The sequence below is a fragment of the Triticum aestivum genome, chromosome 4D (assembly GCF_018294505.1).
Source record: "Triticum aestivum cultivar Chinese Spring chromosome 4D, IWGSC CS RefSeq v2.1, whole genome shotgun sequence".
Taxonomy (NCBI): Eukaryota; Viridiplantae; Streptophyta; class Magnoliopsida; order Poales; family Poaceae; genus Triticum; species Triticum aestivum.
In genome coordinates this window covers 361945964-361959324 of record NC_057805.1, presented here as the reverse complement: position 1 = coordinate 361959324, position 13361 = coordinate 361945964, and positions in this window count along the sequence as shown.

Sequence of the window (13361 nt, the reverse complement as noted above, 5' to 3'; positions counted from 1 at the left end):
ACCAATCGGTGGACTAACAAACTGAAAGTACGGTAAACAGATTACCATACCCAGATGCCCCATCATTGTTGCTTAGAGTGACATTGACAGACTTGGAGTCCTGTCCTGGCTTCTTGGTACTTGTTTGGGCACTTGTTTGCCCAGTGTTCCTCCGAACCACAAGTAAAGCAACCATTTCTCTTTTTGTCTTTCTTCTTACCCTTCTTAATGGCCGACGCTGGCAGCACCATTCAAACATATAGTCCGGTGGCTCAAGGTGACGACGAATGATTAGAGAACCATTTGATGTATTGTGCATGATGAAGTATTATGGAGGACACAAACCATCTGGACATTTTGTGCAGTTCCACTAAAATCAAGTTGAGCATCCCTGTGGATATCGTATTTATATGCTGCAAGAAAACAAAGACACAACATCACACACATGAATATTGGCCCCAGTGTCAACCCACCAATCGGTGGACTACCAAACTGAAAGTACGGTAAACAGATTACCATACCCAGATGCCCCATCATTGTTGCTTAGAATGACATTGACAGATTTGGAGTTCTGTCCTGGCTTCCTGTACTTGTTTGGGCACTTTTTGCCCAGTGCACTCCACGTGTTGTAGAGTTTCCTATGCTCTGCAGACTAGTCATGTCACCAACGTCTACTAATACTCTGTAAAGCTTCTCGATCATTCCTTGTGTAATGTAGCACAAACAGTGACTACTTCTTTCTGCAAAGTGGTAAGACCAACTGGACCCACTAATGCAGCAGTTTGCCTTAGACACATTGGCTCCTTTTGTGCAGTTCAACTAAAATCAAAGTCGGAATAAAACCGAGCTTTAATTTTGATATCCCTGTAAGCAACAAAAGGTATAAGGGAAACAACTACTGAGAAATAACGGTTGATGACTTGTACTCCCAGAAGAAAAACATCTACTGATCTACCTTATCTTAATGGGAAACAAAGCAGGAGAGTAGCAATTCTCAATCAGTGTGATTCATTCATATTAACTGAGACATTATCTTAACAGTGCCTTGTTTCAACATGTATAAAGAACGACAAAGCAGAAAAGTATCATTCCTAAAACAATGCGACTGATTCATTTTAACAGAGACATTATCTTAACAATACCTTGGTTAAACATGTAGAAAGAACTACAAAGCAGTATAGTACCATTTGTAAAACACTGTAACTGATATATAATAACAGAGACATTATCTGAACAATACATTTCTTAAACATGTACACCGGCCGATCCCTAACATAAATGGTACTCCCGCCGATCCCTAGCAAGTGTTGCAGTTTTGAACTAAGATTCAGTAGTTAATTCTGAGGAAAGTCGGTACTGACCTTTCAAGACCAAGATTTGAAATAACTCGTGAGTAAGACCACAGAGATATCTCAACACATATATGGAAATCCGGTCTCATTTTGTGCAGTTCCACCAAAATTAAGCAAAGCAAAATGTCGTAATAGCAACAAGTTGAATAGATATCCCTGTTTTAACAGAGGCAAAAAAGGAATCAATTACTGGCCAATAAAGGAGGATGAAACATGCGGCCACAAAAATGGTAATCCCGCCAATCCCTAACAAGTGTTGCAGTTTTGAAATAAGATTCAGTAGTTAATTCTGAGAGTGGCATTGCTTAATTTTACCAGCGGCATTAGATTAACAAAAAGCATAAACAGTTCCAGGGGAGAGTGGGCGCAACAACAACATGTGCTTCCATCTACTTATAAAGGGGGTGATGCAGAGTTTGTTTTAACAAAGCAACAAGCATAATGTCTGGGTTGGTCCCGTTTTTGTTCACTACTTAATGGGAAAAGACAGCAATACGATAGCTTCAATTCAACATTTATTTAAAACAGTACCAATACAAGTAGCACAACATCTCAAAACACACTGCACGATCATGTGGATGAAGGCAAGTACCAACCTGTCTTGACGCACACAAGATCACGTACGAATCTGCCAACACGAATAGGAAATCCAATCTCGTTTTGTGCAGTTACTCTGAAGTCAAGTAAAGTCGCCGGTGTGACATTTAAGTTTGCTATAGCAACAAGTTGAATAGATATCCATGATTTAACAGAGGCAAAAAAGGAAACAATTACTGCCAATAAAGGAGGATGAAACATGCGGCCACAAAAAGAAGCATCTACCTTATCTTGATGGAAAACAAAGTATAGGACAGTAGCATTTCTAAAACGGTTGCATTGATTCATATTAATAGAGAAATTTTCTTAAAATAGTTCAGTAGTTAATTCTGAGAGTGGCATTGCTTAAAATACAATAGCTTCAATTCAACATTTATTTAAAACAGTACCAATGCAAGTAGCACAACATCTCAAAACACACTGCACGATCATGTGGATGGGACATGGGACATGCCAGCACCATGTGCGTCCACACGTATAAATGGGTGATGGAGAGTATGTAGCCAAGCAGCATATCTGCGTTGGTCCCATATTTGTTCTCTTTGAAACATTTTCTGATGTGAGGGCAGCAAATCTAGTCCTGCACAACCTACCCGACCCCCCAGTTTCTTTCCCTTTTCAACAAAGAGTTCGGTTCCTTACAGATGTGTGTACTGGGTTACCCCCTTTTTCCCTTTTCGACCAACAAAGCGGTTGGATAGCTAGTCTATACTACTTTCCCTCCCTCCTTTCCTCATTGAACCACGTCCTAGATTCATGCTCCACCCCGCCGCACCCTTCTTTCCTCTTTGAACCAAGACCTAGATTCGACTACAGAATCAAAAAAGATCAGCATGCAGCTAGATCAATGACAGTTTCAAAGAAACTTATACCTTAGGGTCGTCGGGATGTGGCAAGGCGTGCGGCAGGAGGTCGGATCTGCCCACACTACATACGGCAGAAAGGAAGAAGGGGTCGGTGGCCCTCCCGCACAGGCGCTGGGTGAAAGAGAAAAGCGCAGCCAGCAGTGGATTTCCTCCCTCGCCGAAGGCGATAGAGTGAATGCTGCACCTCCTCCCCTTCCCGGTGCGACGGGATCCGGACGCCTCCTTCGCCAGCTGTGAGGGGGGTGAGAGAGACAGAGGCCACAACGCAGTCTTGTTTAGATCTGGTGAAGAGGGTGAGAGACAGTGAATATAGCAAACCCTAGCAAAGGAAGGATGAGCCTCCAGCGTGTATATATATGTAGTGCGGCGAGAGTGTGGAGAGTGCAAACCCTAGCGAACAAGCGCTGAGGCTCCAACTTATATATATACTGTAGTACGGATTGAGCTCCGATGCATTAACTGCACCTGCTTTTGGCTGTATGACAGGTGGACCAGCCACATTTTGGGCCCACCTATCATAAACCCAAAGGCAGGTGCACTAAAGTCAATAAAGCTGCGTCCATATAGTACTCGTGTATACGACTAATATATAGTGGAGTGGTTTTCTTATTCTCTCCATAACAATCGTTTTAAATTGTGTGAGTACAAAACGAAACTCTTTATTTAACGTACCAGTGAAGAAAACTACTACTCCCTCTGTTCCTAAATATTTGTCTTTCTAGAGATTTCAACAAATGACTACATACGGAGCAAAATGAGTGAATCTACACTATAAAAAAAGTCTATATACATCCGTATGTGGTAGTACATTGCAAACCACTTGAAAGACAAATATTTAGGAATCGAGGGAGTACTTCCGATGAACTAACGGTCCACGCGTCCTGGTCGCACTTCCTGTCCTTCACGTGCGGTACACTACCCTCCCTTAAGTGAACAACCACACATGCGCCAAATCATCGGAAACGTGTGAGAGTGTGTACAAATAAAGAATTTTAATTTCAGTTATCGGAAAGGTTTGAGAGTATGTATAGTTTGCCCTCTCTAATAATTATGGTTTGTTGTGTTCAGCCTAAACTTGGTCAAACTTTACAAAGTTTGACTTCGGTCAAATCTAATATGCGGAGTAAATAAAAATGGAGGGCTACTACGTCCATCCGGGTTTTTAGTCGACACCATTTTTTAATCAAAGTTAATAGCTGGACAAATAAAATTACAGGGGAGCTGGAGACCAAGTTGTGAGAACGCTTAGAAATCAATACAAAACTTATGCTCTTAGTACCAACGTCGATCCTTCTTCGAGGAAACATTTGGTCCATAGCCAATTGTGTGATAAAATTGCACCAACGTGAAAGACGACTGCGTCTCCAATGCAACCAAGGTGAACTGACGAAGGATATCATCTTTGTGGGTAACAAGCAAAGAGCACTGATGGAAGAAAGCTTGTTTTTCATTGAAAATCGATCAGCTTCACCAGCCGACGCAACCATGAGGCGCAACCATGAGCATCGATAGGTCATCGTGGTGATGCATCATCCATTTGGCATCAAGTTTCGGTGAGGCACCTATGAAGTTCGACAAATCCTCACTGTGGTCTGCTTCTTCACAGTAGTCAAGCTCGAGGAAGGAAGATGAAAGCACAAGTGCTCCCTGGGTGGTTTTGGTAATTAATGTCAACATATCTCTTGTTGGACTAATGCTTCTACCTAGTATGTTTCAGATAAGTTCAACAATGGAGTGGCATGGACGAGAGGATGTGGAACCTCTTCAAGTTGCTGAGGACAAAGGATTGGCTCAAGCTCAAAGCTCAGGACTCTACATTCTCTATTTTAGTGATCTAAGATCACATTGAGTCCATAGGAAAGCCAATACTATTAAGAGGGGATGAGGTGTTGCTTAATGGCTTGCTTGCTCAAAGTGCTTAGTGATATGCTCCAAAGCCCTCAACCACTTTCTCACATCCACATATGTCCCAAACCAAAAGTAAAACTCGGCCCCACCGAAACTTTCTGTCCGGCGCCACCGAGTTCAATTGACATAGCCATTGCCAGAAACCCTAGTCTTTTCGGTCTCACTGATAGGGATCTCGGTCTCACCGAGATGGGATTGCAAACTCTCTGTTGCCTATTGCAATAATTTCGGTCTCACCGAAATATGCAATCGGTCCCACTGAGATTGCAATGCAAACTCTCTGTCACCCCTTCGTAACGTTTTGGTGCAACCGAGATGAGCGAATCGGTCCCACCGAGTTTGCCTGACCAACTCTCTGTTTGACTATTACCAAAATCGGTCTCACCGAGTTTGTGTAATCGGTCGCACCGAGATTACATTATGCCCTAACCCTAACGAAATCAGTCTCATCGAGTTGACGTGTCGGTCCCACCGAAAATCCTAACGGTCACATTATGAACTAAATCGGTCTGACCGAGTTTAACGATTCGGTCCCACCGAGTTTGGTAAATTGTGTGTAACGGTTAGATTTTGTGTGGAGGCTATATATACCCCTCCACCCACTCTTCATTCGTGGAGAGAGCCATCAGAACATGCCTACACTTCCAACATACATTTTATGAGAGAGAACCACCTACACTTGTGTTGAGGTCAAGATATTCCATTCCAACCACATAAATCTTGATCTCTAGCCTTCCCCAAGTTGCTTTCCACTCAAATCATCTTTTCACCAAATCCAATCCTATGAGAGAGAGTTGAGTGTTGGGGAGACTATCATTTGAAGCACAAGAGCAAGGAGTTCATCATCAACACACCATTTATTACTTCTTGGAGAGTGGTGTCTCCTAGATTGGCTAGGTGTCAGTTGGGAGCCTCCGTCAAGATTGTGGAGTTGAACCAAGGAGTTTGTAAGGGCAACGAGATCGCCTACTTCGTGAAGATCTACCCGAGTGAGGCAAGTCCTTCGTGGGCGACGGCCATGGTGGGATAGACAAGGTTGCTTCTTCGTGGACCCTTCATTGGTGGAGCCCTCCGTGGACTCGCGCAACCGTTACCCTTCGTGGGTTGAAGTCTCCATCAACGTGGATGTACGATAGCACCACCTATCGGAACCACGGATAAAAAATCTCCGTGTCTCCAAATTGCGTTTGCACACTCCAATCCCTAAACTTTACATTCTTGCAACTTGCATGCTTTACTTTCTGCTGTTCATATACTCTTGTCATGCTTGCTTGATATGTATTGTGAATGTTTAAACTTGTGCCAAAACTCCACATCAACTTAAGGAAATTTAAAACTGCAACTTTTCTTGATTAGATTCTATTCACCCCCCCTCTAGACACCTCTTCTCGATCCTTTCAATTGGTATCGGAGCTTTGTTCTCCATTGCTTTGGTTTAATCACCATTGGAGGAAGATGGATGTGTCTACATTGGGGAGTCTTAGACATAGAGTGCCTATTCTTGATGGAGAGTTCTTTCATGAATGGAAAAATGAGATGCTTGAGATTTTCAATGAATATCATTTGAACAAGTACATTGCTAGCCCTTGTGCACCTCATGTTGATCCTTTGCATCCTACCCTTGATGAGTCTATTGACATGATCCGCAACCTTAGAACTGTTAATCTTATCACTAGAGGATTGCCTAGAAACTTGATTGGATGTTTGCCTACTCTTGAGTGTGCCTACACTATATGGAAATTTCTTGAGGAAATATTTCTAAACTATTCCTTGCAAAACTTAGATGAAATTCTCCATAAGTCTATTGCCTTCAGTAAGATGAGTACTAGGGATCCTAAATTTGGTGATTATCTATTTGAGCTTACCAATCTCATGCGTGCCAAAGGAAATGTTGGAATCATTAGCAATATCATATCCGGAGCTATTAGAATTCATAAGGATGACTATTGTGATGATCATTTATCTAATGAATTACCCTCTCTAGGAATTGATCAAATACAAGACGATGTTGAACATGGATACTATGATGAGGATGATGATAGTGACTATGATCTTGACGATGCGATGAGACACTTTGGCCTTATGGCTAATCTTCGCGGCTACATGGCTGGAGGAAAGGAATGGGTCCTTGATGGTGGATGTACTGATCATATGACCAGAGACAAGGATATGTTTCGTGAGCTTGCTGAAAACGACGACCCTCAAAAGTATGTCACCTTTGGTGATAACTCAAAGGGTAAGGTGGTTGGCCTCGGTAAGGTGGCCATCTCACATGATAGCTCCATACAAAACGTCATGCTCGTTGAATCTCTTGGGTACAATTTACTTTCAGTATCTAGACTTGCTGATTTCGGTTTCAATGTCCTATTCACTGAAGTAGATTGCCAAGTGTTTCTGAGAGACAATCATAAAATGGTCTTTACCGGTATAGGTAGAGGTGATCTTTACATTGTCGATTTCACTAAAAAGGCTCAACCTAGAACTTGCTTAATTGCTAAATCTTCTAAAGGCTGGTTGTGGCATAGAATGTTAGGTCATGTGGCATGCGAAATCTTAATAAGCTTATTAAAGGTGATCATATCCTTGGAGTAAAAGATGTTATATTTGACAAGGATAGACTTTGTAGTGCTTGTCAAGCAGGAAAACAAGTTGGTGGGAGTCACCCCGTGAAGAACATCATGACCACGAGAAGACCGCTCGAGCTACTTCACATGGATCTCTTTGGTCCCAATGCTTACAAGAGTCTCAGTGGTAACTCATTTGGTCTAGTCATAGTTGATGATTTTTCAAGATTTACGTGGGTGTTCTTTCTAGATGACAAATCGCAGGTCCAAAAGATCTTCAAAAGCTTCACTAGGAAGGCCCAAAATCAATTTGAAGTGAAGATCAAGAAGGTTCGGAGCGACAACGGAACGGAGTTCAAGAACGCAAATGTGGATACCTTTCTTGACAAAGAGGGGATTTCACACGAGTTCTCGGCCACGTACACACCTCAACAAAATGGAGTTGTTGAGAGGAAGAACCGGACTCTTATTGAGATGGCAAGAACGATGCTTAATGAGTACAAGACTCCAAAACACTTTTGGGCGGAAGCGGTTGAGACAACTTGTCATGCAACAAATCGCTTGTATCTTCACAAGCTACTCGGCAAGATGGCATACGAGCTCCTCACCGGTAACAAACCCCAAGTTGGATATTTTGAGTATTCGGCTCAAAGTGCTACATTCTTGATAAGCATCGTCGTTCTAAATTTGCTCCTAAATCTCATGAAGGTTTCCTACTTGGTTATGGCTCAAACTCTCACAATTACCGTGTCTACAATAATTTCACCCGAAAGGTTGAAGAGACGGTAGATGTGAAGTTTGATGAATCTAACGGCTCGCAAGTAGAGCAATTGCCAATTGATGTAGGAGACAAAGACCCTTCGGAAGCAATCCAAGACTTGTCTATTGGCAAGGTTCGTCCAACGGAGGTGAAGGAGAGTACCTCGTCTGTCCAAGTGGAAGCTTCTACCTCACGACAAGGTGAACCAAGAGTTAATATGGAACCATCCACAAGTGGGACACACCAAGATGAAGAAAACGAGGAAGTACACCAAGATGAACATCAACAACCTCCTTCTCCACCATGACAAGAGAACGGCAACGTCAACAATGAAGAAGGCCAAGAAGAAGGACAAGATGAAGAAGATGTTCCACCCCGATCAAAGCAAAAGCTTCCATGTCGGAGTAAATGGCCACGGGTAGCCTCACCGACTGCCCCTGGTTCTTCTGAAAAAATTATCAGGCCTTCGGGCCTCCAAGCACTCCAAGCATTGGGCCGCCTTCCCTGGCCGGCTACCTCTGAAGCCGACTCCCGGAAGGCGACCCTGCCTCAGCGACCCCTCCCCAGGACGATTACGGGGTGGCCGACTCCAAGAAGCCGGCCAAGAAGGACGCCGACTCCAAAGAGCCGGCCGAGACCACAACCACTCCAAGCCACTCCCACATAACGGCGACAAGACGGGGTGTGGCCACAGTGCGGCCCACTACCCCCGAAGCCCGAGGCAGGCATGGCTACAGGAGGCCGTACGGGGCGGCCGTCTCCCGTGCGGCTCGGCACTGTAGCCATGCCAGCCTCGACGTCATCCACGACCGACTCCTGTACGGCCCAAGGGCGGCGGGCCCCTTCAACCAGAGAGAGGCGCGAAGACGGCCCGGCCTCTCCCAGTCGGCCAAGGGCATAGCCGGCCCCCAGAAGCCGGCTACTCCCTTCCTCGAAGCAGGAGCCCCATTAAGGAGACAAGATGAGGTAAGGCTACAGTGAGAGCCCCCGAGGCGGCCCACTGTAGCCACGCTTACCTCGACAAAGCCCTCGTCATCAGAGGCGCGGCTACAGTAAGCAGCCGCCGACAAGACCCTAGGCGGTGGGGCCGGCCTGTCGACCAAGTAGCCGGTAGCCGGCGGGACCCAGCAGCCGGCGGAGAAGCCGGCGAGTGTAGACACTGACGGCTGGGACTAGAGCCTAGACGGATTACCATTGTACCCCCGGGGGGTAGGCCTATATAAACCCCCCGGAGCACCCATGCAAAGGGCTGGCTTCCAAGCATAGCACACACACCATAGATAGAGGGAAGCAAGAGCTAGCCTTGTCCTTCTCCCTTGACCCCAAACAGCTCTAGGAGCGATTGTAGCTACCCTTTCTCGATCAAGTGATCATGCGGAGACCCCGCAGAGCAGGACTAGGGGTGTTATCTCCTCGGAGAGCCCCGAACCTGGGTAAGATCCGCCGGCGTGCATGTCTTCGCCTCATCCCGTTTCCGGGCACCGGCGATGTTTTATTGGCTCCCACAATGATAAGCCATCCCTTGGCATATGTCGCACCAACCACCCGACATTTGGCGCCCACCGTGGGGCCAGGTGCACCGTCGTCCGGAGACCTGTTCTGGACGGGAACCCTCTTCCCCCCCCCGCGAGCGCAGCCAGCCTGCTGCGCCCGATGGCGTTTGCCTCGACGCGCTGTGAGGCGTCGACGACGCCTGCGCAGCGAGCTGCCTCGCCGATCTGCTCGGCGAGGCTCGCATCTCCGACGAGCCTGCGTCCGACGCAGGCACCGACTACCCCGAGAACCGCCTCGTCAGCCTCCTCGACCAGCTTCACGTCTCCAGCGAGCCTGCTGCAGACATGGAGTCGGTCGGCTCCACCGACCCGATGCTCATCGACTCCGACACAGCATCGCTCGACGCCTACCCCTCCGACGTGGTGGTCTTCGACGACCCCCTCCCTCGAGCTGACAGCGGCAGCAGCGCTGTCACCGAAGTGCTGGTCATCAGCCACGTCGCCAACTCGGGCGAGAATGCCCACGACGCCCTGCAAGCGGCAATGCACGACCTCTCCGCCCCCATCCCGGCCGACGCCAACGCCGAGACCCTGGAGGCACCCCGCCTTGCCCTCATCGCGGAGGGCCAGAAGATCGCCTCCATGAGACGCCTCACCGAGGCCCACCAGCGCGAAGTCGACCGCGCCGCCTAGCGGCCCGAGCCTTGCCGGCCTCGTCCAGAAGCGCGGCGCGGCCGTCGCCAGCATGCTGGGCGCAGATTGCCCCGTCTACGCCACCCCGCTCGAGAATCTGCGAGCCGCTCAGGCGGCTGCAGAAGAGCTCAATGGGCTGGGAGCCGATGAGCTCCCCTACATGACGAGACGGATCCAACAGCTGCTCGACGCGGCTGCAGAACGGCACGAAGCCGGCGCCCGTGCTGATAGTCATCCCCCGCGCCGGGAGCACGCCGCGACGTCCCGCTCGCCGACTGCGAGCGGCGCGCGCCAGAAGAAAGACAAGGAGCCGGCTGCCAGCCGCAGCCGGACTCGCATCACCATCGAGCGTGACGCGGATGGCCGCCCTCGAGCTGTAGAGCACCAAGGAAATCTGCCTCCTCCCCCGCCTTGAAGAGAAAGACGCCTCACTCCGCCGCCTATCACACACCCGACTCTTGGCGACCGACTCGGCCGCCGAGAAGGAGTCGGCGAGAACGACGCCCGCCACAGAATCGAGCGCCTTGCTCGATCCTTGGCGTTAGAAGAAGAAGACGATGTCGGCCCGCCATGCTTTGGCCCCCGCATCCGCGACGAGCCCTTCCCCAAAGGGTTCTCGCTCCCCAGAGACACGCCCAACTATAACGGCTCGGTGAAGCCGGAAGATTGGCTCATCGACTACTCCACGGCCGTCAGCATAGCCAACGGCAATCGGCGCGTTGCCGTGAAGTACGTCCCCCTCATGCTGCAAGGCACGGCGCGCACATGGCTCAACAGCCTCAAGCCCTACAGCATCAACAGTTGGCTGGACTTCACCGAAGTCTTCGTCCGCAACTTCACCAGCACCTACAAGCGGCCTCCCAAGCCTCGCCAGCTCTCCCTCTGCGTCCAAGGGCCCAACGAGTCGACCCGCGACTACCTCACGCGATGGGCCGAGCTCCGCAACTCCTGCGAGGGGGTGCACGAGGTCCAGGCCATCGAGTACTTCACCACCGGGTGCCGAGAGGGCACCCTCCTCAAGCATCGACTCCTCTGCGACGAGCCGGCCACCCTCGATGAGTTGCTGGTCATTGCGGACAAATATGCCACGGCCGACTCCTCGATGAAGACCGAGCTGAGAGTAGACGCCTCTGGGAAGGTGATCGCTCCGGCTCCCAAGACGCCGGCTGGCGACCCTAATCGGCGCCCCTACCAAAACGACCACAAGCGCAAGGGCCCCAAGCCGACTTCCTCCAGTCGGCAGGTGGCCACAGTTGAAGACGAGCAGCCTGAAGAATGGCCCGGTCCCAAGAAGAAGGGTGGAAGGCCGGCTTGGCAGCCGTCTTTCTCCTACGAACAAGCTCTCAACGCCCCCTGCAAGTTCCACAGCGGTGCGAGGCCGTCCAACCACACAACCCGGAAATACCACTGGCTCACCCGCATCACCAAGGGCGAAGGAATGCTGCCGCCTCCGCCTCCCGGCCCGCCACCTCCAGCCCCTCAGCAGCCGGCGGCTCGGCCGGCAGTCGGCGCCATCCAAGACGAATTCCCCGAAGAGCACGCCGCCTACGTCGTCTTCACCAGTCAAGCCGACGACAAGTGCAGCCGACGCCGGCAGCACCAAGAAGTGAATGCAGTCGCCACGAGCACTCCCGAGTTCATGCACTGGTCAGAAAAGCCAATTAGCTGGAGCCAGGCCGACCACCCAGAGGTGATGCCTTCGCCTGGCTCCTATGCAATGGTCTTGGACGTCACCCTCGGGACGGAGAGGCGAGCTGCCAGATTTTCTCGCGTCCTGATAGACGGCGGAAGCAGTATCAACATACTGTACCGCGATACCATGGAGAAGCTGAACATCAAGCAAAGCAGCTCATGCCGAGCTGCACTGTCTTCCATGGTATCGTCCCCGGCCTGTCTTGCTCCCCAATCGGCAAGATCAAAATGGATGTTCTCTTCGGAGACAAAGATCATTTTCACCGAGAAGGAATATGGTTCGAGGTGGTGGATTTGGAGAGCCCCTATCATGCGCTGCTTGGCCGGCCTGCCCTGGCCAAGTTCATGGCTGTGCCCCACTACGCCTACCTGAAGATGAAGATGCCGAGCTCGAAGGGGATCATCACGGTAGCCGGCGACTACAAGAAGTCCATCGAGTGCGCCATGGCCAGTAGCCGGCTGGCCGAGTCCCTCGTGGTGGCAGAAGAGAAGAAGATGTTGGAACGGGTTGTGGCCATGGCCGGCAAGCAGCCGGCCTTGTCCCCCAACCCCAAGGATTGTGATGCGCAGGGCTCCTTCCAGCCTTCCAAAGAAACGAAGAAGATACCTCTGGACCCGGAGAACCCGGAGAGGTTCGCTGTCATTGGGGCGAACTTGGAGAGTAAATAGGAAGGCGAGCTTGTCGACTTCCTCCGTGAGAATCGAGACATCTTTGCATGGTCCCCAAAGGACATGCCAGGTGTCCCGAAGGATTTCGCCGAGCACAAATTACATGTCCGAGCTGATGCGAAGCCGGTCAAGCAACCCCTCCGCCGACTGTCAGAAGAGAAGCGAAGAATTGTGGGAGAAGAGATAGCCCGGCTCCTTGCCGCTGGCTTTATCATGGAAGTGTTCTTTCCAGAGTGGCTTGCCAACCCAGTTCTGGTTCTAAAGAAGAATAACAAGTGGCGTATGTGTATAGACTACACCAGTCTGAACAAGGCCTGCCCAAAGGATCCGTTTGCTCTGCCACGGATTGACCAAGTAATAGACTCCACAACCGGATGCGAGCTGTTAAGTTTTTTGGATGCATACTCAGGGTATCATCAGATCAAGTTGGACCCGGCTGACCGCCTGAAGACTGCCTTCATCACACCCTTTGGAGCTTTCTGCTACCTGACAATGACATTCGGCTTGAGAAATGCCGGTGCCACTTTTCAGCGTTGCATGCAGAAATGTCTCTTGAAACAACTCGGCAGAAATGCCCACGTCTACGTAGACGACATTGTGGTGAAGACAGAGAAGCGCGGTACCTTGCTGGAAGACCTGAGAGAAACATTTGCCAACTTGCGCCGATTCCAAATCAAGCTCAACCCCGAGAAGTGCATGTTCGGAGTGCCAGCCGGCCAGCTGCTAGGCTTCCTGGTCTCCGAATGCGGCATTGAGTGCAACCCCGTCAAGATCAAGGCCATCGAGAG